General features: G+C 40.8%; 1 long non-coding RNA gene across 1 annotated transcript in view; it reads right to left on the bottom strand.

Annotated features, from left to right (window-relative positions):
• LOC127143016 (uncharacterized) overlaps positions 1 to 14,041 on the bottom strand; it is a 33,528-nt gene extending 19,487 nt beyond the window's left edge. The window contains exons 1-2 of the long non-coding RNA XR_007814159.1: positions 13,947 to 14,041; positions 13,734 to 13,850 (exon numbers count right to left, since the gene is read on the bottom strand). This is a non-coding gene — a long non-coding RNA (uncharacterized LOC127143016). The remainder of the gene's footprint in view (positions 1 to 13,733; positions 13,851 to 13,946) is intronic.
• Between the last annotated feature and the right edge of the window lie 3,569 nt (positions 14,042 to 17,610).

Below are 17,610 nucleotides of genomic sequence, written 5' to 3' on the forward strand. Positions count from 1 at the left end.
TTGACCCCGATACACCCCAATTCTTCAGACTCACACCATCCAGTGGTAATGTTAGACATGTTTTCAGTCTTGCCAAAATTATGTCCAATTGTAGAGTGTCTTGAGTGAGCTCATTATCGCATACCATGGCCAGCTGATTCAAAAAACCAGAGGGATCCTTGTCTGGTTTTGGAAACTGCATAACCACAGCACACAACCCAGTAGGGACCTACAGCCTATACGCTTACTAGTAGGCCATTTTTTTCCTCCCAATTTCTTAAATACCTTTTAGTTACTACTCCACTACAATTACAGCTTTAGGTCAGGATTAGCAACATGGTCTAAATGTGTAATAATTGTACTTACAGCACAGACGTCCTCACACACAGAGAAGAAGGGGAAGGAGAAAAGCCTTGCCTTCTTATGTGATATGAGTCGACTCGGTTTACCTTGTTCTCTGTAGTATTAAGATGTCCTAGCTCATTCCTGGTTGTGATTGCCAAATTGCGGAAAATGTGCATACATTTTCTCCAAATGTTGCTGATCCTGTCAGGACAGAACCTAAGCTCTCACTCTGGCATTGCCAGGTTAGGGTCTCTCAGAACCAGTTCTGAAGACATGCTGCCCAACCATGTCAGAAATCAAATTTATAGACTTAAGGTTGGTGTGAGGAGGAGTCTGTTGAACCATTTGGACAAATCACGGTCAAACATCTCAAACTGTCTGCTTTGTCAATGGTCTAATGCTATATTCTACCACATATAACAATAATGCCAATTTAGGAAGCCACCCCAGACGTGACAAGAGCAGCTGTGAATGTTGAAAAGCCAGACGAAGAGAAAAGGAGAACTGAGTACAATGAAGTGAGATTGTTTATGCGCAGCCAGACAAGAATTAATGCAGACAGAGAGACTTTAGGGTGGATACAGAATCAGGAGTGAGGAGAGACATTGTCTAGACAACCAGGTGACAGCTGCTTCATGTGCAACAAACCAGGACACTGGACTAAGTGACTCATCCTAAATGACTCTCCAAGCTGGCCAATTGTGGCATGAAGTGTGTCCGTCAGATCATCAATTCTGGTAGGTTACAGACAAAGGGTAACACAGATACCCGTTAGCTGATGTTGGAAAGGTGAGGGGGGGAGAGAGTTTCAGATGCCATCCAACCATCTAACATGTAGTTCAGATGTATCAAATCCCACTTAGTCATCTTAGCAGGTTGCCAGCCACATGTCTTGGACTTGCAGAAAGATGATATGCAAGTTAGTAAAATAAAAAGACCAAATAATCTAAAATCACTATACAGTTGAGTACAAGGTTTTCACTATCCAAGTGACAAAGTTGATGACAAAGTTACAGTAAAAGGAACAAAAGAAATCAGAAGTAAATCTCACTTCATACAAGCTTTCATTCATTAAAACACTACAGCTGTCTCCTGTAAAAATCACCTCCACATTAACAATGTGCACTGCATCATCTACCAGAAGTACTCTCCCTGCAGCATCTGGGCTCTACTTACAGTGCCATGCATCCCAGCAAACCAGACAAATTAGGAAATAGCAATGATTTTACTTGATATCCAACACAGGAGCATACATGTACTTCAGAGACCAATATAACTTTTAAATTGAGTTATAGTGCATTATCTGTGGGTGGAATACCCACTTCAGAACATCATCACAAATACAGAATGTCTTTCTCCCAATTATGTTGTGGTTGCATTTTCCACAGATGGGTGTCCGTCTGTTGTGTCGAGTAGTGGTGAACCTGATAGCAAGAAAGAGCCTCTAAGCACTTTGAGGAACATGGGTGGAGGAGTCCATTGCTTGTTAGGCAGTGCATAGTTTGTGCAAAAGTTTGCAGGACTTGTGTTCCAAGAAGATGCAGCTTGTCAGGTTTACATTGTTCATTAAAGGCCATAGTTTGTGTTTAGTCTGCTGAGTTGTACAATGCTGGCATGCCACTTTGCAGAGAGGTTTGCAGATTTCTGGGGGCTGGAACTCAGGAGGTCAAGGCAGTCTGCAGGGCTTGGTCAGCTTAAGCGAGCCCACGGCAATCAAAGCATCCTGAAGGTTGGATATCTTCCAATAATATAAAATAAAATAATAGTTAGTATAAAGCAATCAAAGAACACAGAGAAGTGGTGAATATCTGAGAAAACACACCTGAAGCCATTGATCAGGTGGCATGGACACATCATCATCATCGTTGTCGTCGTCATCGGAGAGGGTTTGGTACAGCCTAGTCTTCCTCTTGTTCCAGTCCAGGGCAGCTTATCTGGGTCACGGCCTCCCTCAGATTTTTCTGGGGTCACAGGAAACTGCTGAACCAACTGCAATATGGGCCTGGGCGTCCTCCAACTATTCATCCAAAACATTACAATGAGACATATTCTTGTTCCTGTAATTTCTCTCTAATTTATCTAAGGGCTAGCCTTTTCAGCACAAGTATTAAATCGTGTATTAGGAAGCTTACTTCAAAGATTGGTGCCAATTGGTGTTGGATTTAATTTGACAGCACTCTTGAGACAAGGCTGACTGATTGTCAGAACTGAATAAGAATGTGAGTGCCACAGCTAACCTTTTTGTTATATAAGGGATTTTGGTGTCAGGAATTCCCTGATAATACTGGAGGAAATTCTGTAAAGTCCTCTCCCTGAGTCATGCTGGGCCAAATACTTAGGATTACAATGTAGCTGGTTTTACATGTAACCTTACCTAGTTCCTTAAACTAGATGTCCTCAGGGTCAGTACAATAGTAGGTTTGTCACTCAGATGACAAAAACAGTAGCATTTAATCTTTTGATTTCACCTATTGTTTGGCTATTCAATTTGCAATTCAGCATGTCTATAGGCCCAAAACAGAGCTGGCAACTTGCTTAGACGACTAAGCAGGATTTGACGTATCTAAACTACATGCTGGATGGCTGGATAGCATCTGAAACTCCCTCCCTGCCACTTATTTCCAACATTAGCTAACAGGTGCCTATGTTGCCAATTATCTGTAGCTTTCCAGAATCAACAATCTGGCTGACATGCATCACGCCCCTGACTGGCCAGCTCAGAGAGTCATTCAGGAAAAAGCTGAATCCAGTGTTCTGATTTGCTACACAGGAAACAGCGATCACCTAGCTGTCTTGACAAAGGCCCCCTCAGCTCCCAATTCTGCAGCTTCCCCAAGGTTCCTCTCTCGCACATCAACCCTCATTTGGTTGCACATCAAACAATCCCACTGCATTTTCCCCAGCTCCTTTTCTCATCATGCAAGCTTTCCAACATTCAATTGCTGTTATTGTCACATCAGTAAAGGGAGCAGTTTCTTAATTTGGCATCGTTTTCATGTGTTTGGTAAGATGTGGCTGTAGACCACTGACAAAGCATACAATTTGAAATGCTTGACCCTGATGCACCCAAATTCTTCAGACTCTCACCCTCCACAAGTGGTAATGTTAGACATGTTTTCTGTCTTGCCAAAATTATGTCCAATTGTAGAATGTGTCTTGAATAAGCTCATTATTCCATACCATGGCCAGCTGATTCAGAAAACCAGAGGGATCCTTGTCTGGTTTTGGAAACTGCACAACCTGCAGCAACAGCTTTAGGTCAGGATTGGCAACAAGGTCTAAATGTGCAATAATTGTACTTACAGCACAGACGTCCTCACACACAGAGAAGAAGGGGAAGGAGAAAAGCCTTGCCTTCTTATGTGATACGAGTCGACTCTGCTTACCTTGTTCTCTGTAGTATTAAGATGTCCTAGCTCATTCCTGGCTGTGATTGTCAAATTTGGAGAAAATGTGCAAAAGTTTGCTCCAAATGTTGCTGTTCCTGTCAGAACAGAACTTAGGCTCTCACTCTGGCATTGCCAGGTTAGGGTCTCTCAGAGCTAGTCCTGAAGAGTCTATTGAACCATTTGGACAAATCATGGTCAAACACCTCAAATTGTCTGCTTTGTCAATGGTCTAATGCTATATCCTAGCAAAAAACATTAAAAACAATAGAGCCAATTTAGGAAACCACCCCAGACGTGACAAGAGCAGCTGTGAATGTTGAAAAGCCAGACGAAGTGAAGCAGAACTGAGTACAATGAAGTAAGATTGTTTCTGTGCAGCCAGACAAGAATTAATGCAGACAGAGAGACTTTAGGGTGGATACAGAATCGGGAGTGAGGAGAGACATTGTCTAGACAACCAGGTGACAGGTGCTTCATGTGCAACAAACCAGGACACTGGACTAAGCCTCATCCTAAAGGACTCTCCAAGCTGGCCAATTGTGGCATGAAGTGTGTCCGTCAGATCATCAATTCTGGAAGGTTACAGACAACAGGTAACACAGGTACCTGTTAGCTGAGGTTGGGAAGGTGACAGGGGAGAGAGTTTCAGATGCCATCCAACCATCTAACATGTAGTTCAGATATATCAAATCCCACTTAGTCATCTTAGCAGGGTGCCAGCCACATGTCTTGGACTTGCAGAAAGAATGACATTCAAATTGGTCAAATAAAGACAATAATCTAAAATCACTATACAATTGATTATAAGTTTTTACTATCCAAGTGACAAAGTTATAGTAAAAGGGACAAAAGAAATCAGAAGTAAATCTCCCACAAAGGAAGTCTCCCTTCATACAAGATTTTACTCATTTAACACTACAGCTGTTGCATGTAAATATCTCTTCCCACATTAACAATAGCAATGCTTCATCTACCAGAAGTACTCTCCCTGCAGCATCTGGCTCTAATTACAAACAAAGTCAAAGAGTTCCAATTCTATCCTCTGTCTGCCTCAACACCAATACCACCTCTGGAATTCAGCACACAGTATTAAGTTTTTAGTTCTTATTATGTCAATACCAGGTAACTGAGTAAGCACAAATTGTAAGATATGATAAGTTAGTGCACTTGAAAGATCAGTTTGGTTTTCATAGCCATCATTGCTGTCAACCTCATCGCCAGCAGATTGAAAATTAAGGAAATACACCCAAATCGGGTGTCCAGAAGCTTCTTTGGATTCTTATCAGAAGTATCTCAGTTGTCCCTCTCTGCCAGGTTTATTCCCTCCCAAACCCAAAACGCGCTACTGTCCTGCCCAATTTAACGTGTGTAGGATGCTGCAGCGCATCTCATCAGCGATTGATGCGACCATACCGTTGTTGCATAATACTTTGCAGGGGTGAGATAAAATTCCCCTGCTGGGAGGCCTCCCAATATGTCGCGCATATCAATACGGATATAAAACTGAACGACGCCGGACCTACTTGAACTCAAAAGGTTCTACTTGAGTCTGTAGTTGGAATTAAACTTGGCAGAGGGAAACAGGACAGCCTTTACCTTCAAAATCCACTTAAGCATATAGTACAGTATAAATTTGGCATCAAAATTTGGGCAGTGATTGACAGCAGCAATTTATCTACATCAATCTAGATCATGATAGAATAATGGAACCAGGTAAAACAACCCCACTTAGAGATCTGGCAATAATTTGTTTAATATGAACACTAACAACTACACTGTCCAAATCACAGCAAGCTGGCGCTTATCTCACTTTCACAGTACACAGTAAGCAAAGAGAAAAAACTAATTAGCAGTCCTAACCAATTTGGGACCAAGAGAATTTCCCCCAGTCATCGGAGACACCCGACTATCAAAATGTCTGACTTTATACTTTTATCTGTGACCTGAACGTTTAGGTGGTGCACAATGCTAAAGCCTCATTAAGATAGAAACAAGGAAGAGACAGACAAAACAAAAATGAGACAGACCGCTAGAAAAATATATAAAGAGACAAGAGACAAAGAGACAGCCTGACAAACCCAACAAAATGACATAGGGGTGACCAAGACAGCACAGACATGGTGAATTTGCTAAAACACTAAGATTGAGGGGGAGGGGAATTTTTAAATATACTTACTTGTTTTAAGGTTCTCAGCCATCCAGGTCATGGTATTTCCAAGTGCTATACGAAGGCAACTTATGAGAACTGAGGAGGCCTTTCAGATGATACTCAAACAAGCCAAGTTGCCTTTGTATAGCACTTAGAAAAAAGATACTTACTTTTGTAGATATACCTGGAAAAGGTTGTTGCACCAAAGTTGCTCCAAGCCAATTTAGGCAGACATACAGGACATTTCTGTCTTGTGTAGTCATGAGTTGAAGACTGAATAACAGTTATTCAAAACCTTTTATTTATATTATTAGGATTGTAGATACTTATGTATTTCGTATTATTGCCAATTATCTATGAGTTAACTTTGACGTTCTAATATAGGTTTCTAACTAGTCAGTTCAGTCAGACAAAGCTAATTTGACAGTCAGTTGGTCAGAAAAAGACAGTTCGCTAAAGCCAATTTGGACGTCAGTCATACAAAGAGACAGACAGACTAACACACAAGACAAAGACAGTCCGCTAAAGCCACTTTGAACGTCAGTCATACAAAGACTGAGACGAACACACAAGACAGACAAAGACAGTCCGCTAAAGCCAATTTGGACGCCAGTCACACAAAGAGACAGACAGACTAACACACAAGACAGACAAAGACAGTCCACTAAAGCCAATTTGGACGTCAGTCATACAAAGAGACAGACAGACTAATACACAAGACAAACACAAAATGTAAGTATCAGTGTGCGTGCATGTGTGCGTGTCTGTGTTAGGCGCAGCGGCCTTCAATACACAACAGGATAATTGGAAAAAGACAGTGGATAGAGAGTGGGTAAGTATCAGTGTGTGTGCATGTGTGCGTGTTCATGTGAGAGAGGAAAGAAAGGGGTGGCGCAGCGGCCACAATTAAGAAAAAAAACCGGGACTTACTTGTTCGTAGATTCACCAGGAAAAACAAAACCGAGTATATGAACTAACGGGTAGAGGAATGGATAATCATAAATTTTGGGTGGACGTTGTTGCAGGTGTGCAGCCATTTTGGATGGATGAACGAGAAAGGGATAGATCGGTAGATGGGCGCGGCGGCCAAGATAAACCAGTGAGGGATAGACAAGAGATGGCACGGCGGCCTAAAAATAATAAAAAAAAATAACAAACAAAGACGCAATGGCCAGAGTTGTCTAATGGATAATGAACGCATGGGGGGAAATGCTTGAACACAAAGTAAAACAGAAGCAGACAGATGCTGCTGAAAGTGATGACATGGCAGTCATCCAAAAGCTGGAAAAACAGAAATAGATGAGTTTAGGCTGATGAGAGATATCTGACCCAGCTCTGATCTAACATTTGATTATTTCACATCATTAGCTCAGCAGTTACAAAGGGAAAAAAACAAAAAACAAAAACAAAACAGTTAAGATTAGGTTTTAGAGGATTAGATTGATCATCCAGACAGCTATGATGTTCAGATAATCAGCCTAATCATAATTTAAGGATTTTTAGAGGATTAGATTGATCATCCAGACAGCTATGATGTTCAGATAATCAGTCTAAATCATAATCACCTATTTGATGTTTGAATGATTAGAAGGACGGACGAACGGGGCAAAATTCAAACGGACCGACGGCGATGTTGCACGGATGAACGAGAAAGGGATAGATCGGTAGATGGGCGCAGCGGCCAAGATAAACCAGTGAGGGATAGACAAGAGATGGCACGGCGGCCCAAAAATAATTAAAAAAATAACAAACAAAGACGCAAACCGCACATTACCCTGACCGGCGTTCATATCAGCTGGATAAACGAGAAAGGGATAGATCGGTAGATGGGCGCAGCGGCCAAGATAAACCAGTGAGGGATAGACAAGAGATGGCACGGCGGCCCAAAAATAATAACAAAAAATAACAAACAAAGACGCAATCTTCTTTTGTAGGATGATGGCTGAAAGGGAAAGCAGTTAGTTGTGGCACGGCAGCCAAGCAAAAAAAAAAAAAAAAAAAAAAAAAAAAAAAAAAAAAAAGGACCACTTACTTGTGTTTGAAGTATGGATGTTGGCTGAAATAGAATTTGGTTGGTTAGTTGGTTTTGGCACAGGAGCCAAGCAAAGCCCAGCACATAAGGGGGAAAAAAAAACAGCACTTATTATTGTGGACTGTAGATCCACCAGGAGCACAGCCTTAAATGCAGCCAAGCTGAATGAACGCACGGCCTGAAATGCAGCTAAGTTGAACAAACGCGCAGCCTGAAATGCAGCTAAGTTGGACGAACGCGCAGCCTGAAATGCAGCTAAGTTGGACGAACGCGCAGCCTGAAATGCAGCTAAGTTGGACGGACAAACGTGGACTCACTGGCTCGGATGGCCAGGGTGGTCAATCAAAAGGTAGAGTGTGATTAAAAGCTAAATTTTCTCCCTAATAGTAAGTTCATAGATTTGTAGAATCTTTCAAAATAGTGTTAATGATAAGTTTTGACAGTATAAATGTGTTTGTGTGGTAATGCATTTGGCAAGAAAATGGAATTCACTGAAGGAAACACACACACAGCCCTAAAGGATTTTATTAGTCTAAAATAGCCCAAATATAACATATCTAGAGTAAGACTGAACAATACGCAAAAAAAATGCAGCTCAATATTATAAAATGTGATTAAAATAAATTGTTCAGCCCTACTATAGAGAGACCGATAAGTAGGCATGGCAGCAACCCAAGAATATATATATATATATATATATATAAAAAAAAAAAAAAGGTACTCACCAATTGTAGATTTACCTACAAAGAAAAACATTAGTGCACAAATATTGATCAAAACTTCGCTGTATAGTCATAGCAACCGAGACAAAGCACCTTCATAACCAACAGGCCAAATTAGAGACCACTGACTTGTAACAACATTACAAAACCCTTCCACTCTTATCTACTACAGCTTCATCAAATTGTACACAAAATCTCCCCTGCCTTATATACACTCAAGCCGATAGAAATTTAAAACTCAAGGACCAGTGAGCCATCTTTCCTGCGTGAACATCCTCCAGAGTCCTAAGAGAGTCCCCTCAGGCTTTACACCAATCCATTACTGAGCAAACATGTCACTATTCCTGGTCCCACCATCACTAGCTTAGCTAACAAAAACTCGCTAAAACCATAACCAGTCTTTTCCTACTACCTATTTAAGAAAATAAACAAAAACTACTTCCAACCATTCTGCAATCTTCTAAATAACCTTACTATTCAAACTTCAAAAGACCACTAAATGTTCAAATTGTGTTGGAAGGCCATCCCTCCCAACACAATTAAAAAGGTCAGCTATCTGCTCAACAGAGAGGAAAAAAGAAAAGGGAAATAGAAAGACAAAGAGAAGCAAATAGGGTGGCCATTTTGGACAAACCGGTGAACAATTGGGTGGCCATGGTCGAATTGGATGCGAAGACTATGTTGGCTAGACGGACGATCATATTGTCAAAAAAAGAAAAGTAGCATAGCACAAAGCACAGTCATGGCATGGCAGCCAAGCAAATACAAAACATTTCAATCTCATTCAACAGAAACAGTATGGCACAGCAGCCATGACTAGGCACCTCCACTACACAGAGAGAAATTAAAATGAGACTTACTGGTTCGTAGATCTACCTGTGGAAAGAAAAAAAAAAGCAATCTGAAATTCACTTTAGTAGTTGTGTGATCAAAAAGGTTCATACTTTATGGAAACTTGTATGATACAATGGTCTGTTAAACAGGTTACTTTAAACATTAAAGTTCATGAGCCCAACAGGAACCAACACAACAGCAATGACATTGTCACTATGCTAACTCATGGCTATTAGCTACTTTCCAAGTAATTCTTACCTTTCTGGGTGAATTTTAAAGGACGAGATTCTCCTGGCATCTTTTTCCCCCCACACCTTACAGGAGGACATTGTCCTGTTAAGAAAAACAAATCTATCATTCACCCAATTCACTTTGGTATCTTTGTGGTATTTTGGAGAGGTGGGTAGAGAGGCACAAACAGGTGGGATAATCATTCAAATAACTCAGCTGCCTAAAGAGTTTTTTTTTTTTTTCCTTTTTACAAAAGAGGACATCTTAAAACCATGTCAGTTACTAGTGCAATATCAATCTGATGCCACTTATACTGGTGATTTCATCAACAGGAGCAAAGTAGGGCAAATGAAAACCAATAGCAGGATCACGCTTACCATGTAAATATACCATCTTAATCACTTCACTGCCATTAAGTTTGTTTTAACAGGTTAAAGCAAGACTCCATAAAATCAGTCTGCCTTCATCTATAAATTAAAGAGTGACTGTGACAATCGGTTGTCCACAGCTGCTTCACGCTGTGTGGAGGTTCTCCTTCAGTTCATATAATCCCAGCAGCCATTTTAAAGCAGTAGGACACAAATCTGCAGAATGCTTTTATAAAAGTCTGATAACATTATGGATAGGATTCCTACAGAGCTAGGCCTTTTAATTAAACCGCAAGATCGTTTTTGTTTAACCAGAAACATCGCTGTATGTTGCTACTGGGCTCCATTGACAAAAACAGGAATTCTATCTCACAGAACATAGAGTTGCTTTAAAAAAAAAAAAAAAAAAAACACAATCAGTTAGTTTGTGTTATTGTGTGGTAGGCCTACTTTTATTTAAATCACACAAGGACACAAACAAACTAAAAGACTGAGGCGGTGGTATTCCAGCAACTCTGTTATGTTTGATAAAATTGCGATTTCTGTTAATGGAGTCTGGTAGTGATATATAGTGATGTTTCTGGTTAAACAAAAAGGATTTAAATCTTAATAAAAGGCTGTTCTGTAGGAATCCTATGCATAAGGTTGTCAGACAGAGCACTTTAGCAGACATACTTCGATGCACTAATGTTCACTGTGGATTACAGTTTGGTGGTGGGTGCAGTGCAGGTGCTCAATCCCACCTGTGTAGGCCTCTTTCCATTTGATTCAGCCTCAGCTGTTACAGAGTTGCAAAATTAAAACAGGATTGAATGTATTAACCAATAAACCCTTTCACTTTATATTCACCTATAACTAATAAATAGGCTAAACAATTAAAAGTAGCTTATGTTCACGTTCTGTAGGCCCTTACGCACCTGCCGTGGTGCGCGCGCTTAAGGCCGCCAGGCCTGTTGCATTGTGCTTGGGCAGTTGATACAGGCCCCAAGCGTTTATCCAAACGCGTTTTACCTCTTTCTGAATTTAATCCGTTCATAACTAGTAAAGGTTTACAACACTGTGGATCATTCCTTGTCCCTCTGAGTGCCCACACACCACTCCGACTTTATTTTTTTAATCCCCCCCCATCTGTGAATTTGTATTTCAATTTGGGCACTTAATAAAAACAGGACGTAACATGCTGCAAAAGCCCGCATTCCCACAGCGCAGTAAAGTTAAACATCCTAATCTACACAAACACAGCAAGTTACCAACTTTCCAAGCCTGACACGCGCCGACACACCTGCCGACAATGACATTAATTCCACACTAACTCGCGGTCAAATTAGAGGCATCTCTTACCTTTCTGAATAAGTTTCTGAGCTCCTCCTGTTGTTGGACGCGATCGTCCCGGTGTCTCTTAACTTTCAGAAACTTTTGCAGACAAGGGCAGTTTCGCTGACAAAAACCCGGGGTTTTAAATTTCGACCCCGCCATGACGCCTCTGACACCGAGCTGAGCTCGCCATGGCGTGCAAACATTGGCGTCTGACGTCACTTTTATAGTCAAAGCGCATGCGCATGCGGTGATGCATTTAAGAATCACGGAGGGTTGTAAAAAACAAAACTTTGCCCCTACAGAAATGTTGGGTGCCTCGTCAAACTTTGAGAGATTTGAAATATTACATTTTACAAGAATGTCAGAAGATAAATGGCCAAAATGAATGTACAGTATGGAGATTAGTATAAATTGGCCTAAATGAATAAATAACCAGCACGACTTAAAAACGTAGATTTTATTTTTGTTTGCTTCGTAATTGTTCTTGCACTTTTTCTTTCATTCTTTTGCAAAAATAGAAAATTTATATGACTTAGTTACATGAATCACAATTATTGGTACCAAACGTTCATTGCCATTGGTGCTGCTGCCTGTGGCTCTACCCAGGAAAGGAAACCAGTTTACCTGAGCTACTTCCTTTCCCTGCCTTAACAAAGAACTTGGCCAGCCTCATGGGGAGGCCCCATCCTACCAGTCTGGATCAAGTAAATGACCAATGTGAGTTTGCCTTAGTTTATTTTATGAAATAGCTTTTATTTATTTCCTGTATTGTTGTGTTGGTGCTTCATTACTGGTTAAGTTATTATTTTGGTGATGATTTGTTAATGTTAGAGTCAGTAGTTAGGATATCCTTTGTTAGTTTAACATGCAGACAGATCCAAACATCCTCCCTGTTAAAGAAAAGAAAGAAATGCAGTGGCCTTCATGCTCTTTTGTCCTAACTGGCAACCAATTGAGTTAACCTATCCTGGAGCCAGATACTGATAGGACACAGTCCCCATATTGCATATTTTCAGGCAGTTATTTCACCACTAATCTTATATATACCTCTGGAAAAATGTAATTTTCTTCCCTCATTTCTTCTTCACCTTATAGTCCTACTTCCTCTCTATTCTAATCGCTCCTCCTCTTCCTCCAGTTCCTTCTCCAAAAACTTTGAAAACACCCACCTTCCTCAAGCTAGTCCTCTATTTACTTCACTTCATCTCTTCATATATCTCCTCTCTTGCCTTTGCACCAGTTCCCATCCACAGCCTCTGCTCCTCTTCTTTCTGTTTTATTTCTACCGCTTCTCCTTCTCCTCAATCACATCTTCATCTGCTGTTCTTCCTTCTTCTCTCTTTCCTACTTCACCATTAACCGTTAATGAGTGTCAAGTGTCAGCCATGACATTCTGGTTAAACTGTGAGATTTGCCTCGCAGACAGCTTCACTTTGGTCCAACAAGCAGCAAATTAGGCCTGCGTGAGTGTGTACATACATGAGTGTGAGAGTTTTTCTGTGTCACACGTGGTGTGTTTCAAGTGTGTACATATGTGTATATGCATTTATGTGAGTAGATGTTTTGTATATCCATGATAAAGAGAACGGTGTCTCGGTGTCAGGAGTAGAAATCATTTCAGTGGTGATGAAAATGGTTTGGCATGGACTTGGGGCAGGAGGGCGGAGCAGAGCATTGATTACATCTTCATTGCAGAGACCGTGGCGTTGTCGGCCGACTGCCATAAAGAGATCAGCCAAAAGCGACCATTATCATCTGCTGCAGTTGGTCCTGGTTCAACCCAAATTTCTGCATTGATGAAGACCAGCTGCTCATTTCATGCTCCTCTTGTGTAATACACCTTCAAATGCCTTTACTGAATTTCTCAAAAGCAAAGCAACAAGCAGAAAGACACGCCTGTGTGTCCACTGTTCTCTGTCATCCTCTCTACAGTCAGATAAGTAGAGGTGGAAGACATCTGAGTTTTGCATTGACTCCTCCTCACAGGGAGGAGAGAGATTCAACTCAGCCATCATCCAGTTTGTTAAACTCAGAAATCAATTGTTGATAACAATAAAACTAATTTTTATTCATTCAGTTTTATTGGAAGAAAACATCTGCCAAGTAAATGAATATGTTGAAATAAAACAAAGACAAAAAAAGACTGTTAAGCCCTGTAAGAAGATGTCAAGCATCAATCAGGTTTGTATTGGGAATAATCACATAACAGACAAAAGCAGGACACTGACTTGAACATTTACATGAAATAAATTATTTTTGGTGGCTGTCACGTGGTTTGTATTTAAAGTCTGAACATGTTAAAATATGTCAGTGTGTCATGTGTTTTGAGTATTTGTGCAGAATCCAGTCCATCAGTTTTCCTTCAACCTGTAGCATAGCTGCCATCAGTCAGAGAATAACCAGAGACCTGACAGGTGATGGTCAAAGACTGTCCAGGCTGCACAACCTTTGACTCTGGCTGGATGAGATCAATACTGTACACACCTGTGGAAACAGAAATCAACATTATCTCCATCATTCATCTGACTATTCAGTGTTTCTAATGTGTTTATTTGTGTGAATCCACTGAAAGCTCCTCACAGGATCCAGCTGCCAGCAGCAGTATCAGAGCTACAGAGAACATGGTTGATGTTGAAGCTGAACTGATGTGAGCTCTTCTGTCCTCTCACTGACACACACACTTTGCTTCCTTATAGGGCAACACACAAGGAGGACTATTTATAAATACATATTCATGGCCTTTATACCTGTTGACATATAGGGCAGCAACACATGATTGCTAAGATGTACTCTGTTCTTGTTTCAGTAACAAGGCTTAACCAAGGCAAAACAACACTTTTACTTTCTTCACATTGTTGAGGTAATCATCATTAAATTTCTATACTGTATGGATTTGCAGGTGGCAGTGTGTAATTCATGAGAAGAAGAACATCACCTACAGGTAAGGTAGTAAAGGACAGTGCTGCTGATACAAGAAAATATGTCATAAAAGATTTCTATTTTTATTATCCTAATTAGTAACCTTTTTTCACACTAACTCTGAACTCACTCACTTAAGTTGGACAGTCTCAGATACATCATGCTGCTGCTGCCATCCCTACTGATCTCTGCACCTCCTCTCACACTGCTGGAATAAGTGTTTTACTAGCATCAGAGTAGCCGCTCCCTATCACTTCCAGTGGTTTTCCTGCAGGTTGTTTAATCCAGTGCATCACACAGCAGACAAATGTGAAGCCAGATCCTCTGCAGGAGAGACTGAGAGTCTCCCCAGGCCTTTTCACCACTGAAGGAAGGAGGGAAGGAATGGACTCCATTCTCTGACCTGTACAACCTGATGAGATGAAAGGAGAGAGAGACCACAGAACAAAGTGAGACAGTCATCTGGGAGGTTTTCTGGTATCACTGACTGACCATCAGTCAATGTTGTCTGATAAAAGATGAAACATCAAGAAGCAGGAGAACTCACAGAGCAGAGAGAGAGCAACCAGCAGAAGAGTGAGTGTGTTCCTCATCCTGAGGCTGTGACCTCTGATGCTCCACATAAAGTACAAGACCAGTCAGCAGGACAGAAGTACACTGCACAGACTGAAGATTTGCATCAGGATGTCATGAGGAGGGAGTGGCCCACAAACAAAAAGTCTGTTCTGGTTTGCTTGAAACATATCAAAAACAGGACATTTTCTAACACCACATTTTCTTATTTCTATTCTGACAATGTATGATTTATAAAGGCAAACACACTCTGTCCCAAACTGCTAAATTAAAATACACTGAATAACATCTTCTTCCTAACAGTGTATTGATAAATGGTTTTTGGTGGTCTGAATGTGACCAGGTGTGACTTTATGCAAATATAAAGCAAAATATAGGTATATGGTTACTGTAAAGATGTTACATGTATTCAAACATTAAATATACAGTAATTATAATATAAAAATACTTGATACATGATTAACCTCTACTAGCCCGAAAAATGAATACTCTAAATCTTCAGTCTTCAGACTGTTCATCTGCAGATACAGCTGCTGTCTGCTGTTGTCTCTGGAGATGGTAAACCGGCCTTGGACTGACTGAGAGTAGAATTTATTGCTACCACCATCAAGTAGCAACCCACTCCAGTCCTTTTCCAGGAGCCTGTCTGACCCAGACCATAGTGTAGTTGCTGAATGTGAATCCAGAGGCTGTACAGGTCAGTCTGTGGGATTCTCCAGGTCTTTTAAGTCGGGGAAAGGAAGTAGCTCAGGTAAACTGTTTTCCTTTACAGCCTCTGTGGGTAGAGCCACAGGCAGCAGCACCAATGGCAATGAACGTTTGGTACCAATAATTGTGATTCATGTAACTAAGTCATATAAATTTTCTATTTTTGCAAAAGAATGAAAGAAAAAGTGCAAGAACAATTACGAAGCAAACAAAAATAAAATCTACGTTTTTAAGTCGTGCTGGTTATTTATTCATTTAGGCCAATTTATACTAATCTCCATACTGTACATTCATTTTGGCCATTTATCTTCTGACATTCTTGTAAAATGTAATATTTCAAATCTCTCAAAGTTTGACGAGGCACCCAACATTTCTGTAGGGGCAAAGTTTTGTTTTTTACAACCCTCCGTGATTCTTAAATGCATCACCGCATGCGCATGCGCTTTGACTATAAAAGTGACGTCAGACGCCAATGTTTGCACGCCATGGCGAGCTCAGCTCGGTGTCAGAGGCGTCATGGCGGGGTCGAAATTTAAAACCCCGGGTTTTTGTCAGCGAAACTGCCCTTGTCTGCAAAAGTTTCTGAAAGTTAAGAGACACCGGGACGATCGCGTCCAACAACAGGAGGAGCTCAGAAACTTATTCAGAAAGGTAAGAGATGCCTCTAATTTGACCGCGAGTTAGTGTGGAATTAATGTCATTGTCGGCAGGTGTGTCGGCGCGTGTCAGGCTTGGAAAGTTGGTAACTTGCTGTGTTTGTGTAGATTAGGATGTTTAACTTTACTGCGCTGTGGGAATGCGGGCTTTTGCAGCATGTTACGTCCTGTTTTTATTAAGTGCCCAAATTGAAATACAAATTCACAGATGGGGGGGGGATTAAAAAAATAAAGTCGGAGTGGTGTGTGGGCACTCAGAGGGACAAGGAATGATCCACAGTGTTGTAAACCTTTACTAGTTATGAACGGATTAAATTCAGAAAGAGGTAAAACGCGTTTGGATAAACGCTTGGGGCCTGTATCAACTGCCCAAGCACAATGCAACAGGCCTGGCGGCCTTAAGCGCGCGCACCACGGCAGGTGCGTAAGGGCCTACAGAACGTGAACATAAGCTACTTTTAATTGTTTAGCCTATTTATTAGTTATAGGTGAATATAAAGTGAAAGGGTTTATTGGTTAATACATTCAATCCTGTTTTAATTTTGCAACTCTGTAACAGCTGAGGCTGAATCAAATGGAAAGAGGCCTACACAGGTGGGATTGAGCACCTGCACTGCACCCACCACCAAACTGTAATCCACATGAACATTAGTGCATCGAAGTATGTCTGCTAAAGTGCTCTGTCTGACAACCTTATGCATAGGATTCCTACAGAACAGCCTTTTATTAAGATTTAAATCCTTTTTGTTTAACCAGAAACATCACTATATATCACTACCAGACTCCATTAACAGAAATCGCAATTTTATCAAACATAACAGAGTTGCTGGAATACCACCGCCTCAGTCTTTTAGTTTGTTTGTGTCCTTGTGTGATTTAAATAAAAGTAGGCCTACCACACAATAACACAAACTAACTGATTGTGTTTTTTTTTTTTTTTTTTTAAAGCAACTCTATGTTCTGTGAGATAGAATTCCTGTTTTTGTCAATGGAGCCCAGTAGCAACATACAGCGATGTTTCTGGTTAAACAAAAACGATCTTGCGGTTTAATTAAAAGGCCTAGCTCTGTAGGAATCCTATCCATAATGTTATCAGACTTTTATAAAAGCATTCTGCAGATTTGTGTCCTACTGCTTTAAAATGGCTGCTGGGATTATATGAACTGAAGGAGAACCTCCACACAGCGTGAAGCAGCTGTGGACAACCGATTGTCACAGTCACTCTTTAATTTATAGATGAAGGCAGACTGATTTTATGGAGTCTTGCTTTAACCTGTTAAAACAAACTTAATGGCAGTGAAGTGATTAAGATGGTATATTTACATGGTAAGCGTGATCCTGCGATTGGTTTTCATTTGCTCTACTTTGCTCCTGTTGATGAAATCACC

The sequence above is a fragment of the Lates calcarifer genome, linkage group LG11, assembly GCF_001640805.2.
Source record: "Lates calcarifer isolate ASB-BC8 linkage group LG11, TLL_Latcal_v3, whole genome shotgun sequence".
Classification (NCBI taxonomy): Eukaryota; Metazoa; Chordata; class Actinopteri; family Centropomidae; genus Lates; species Lates calcarifer.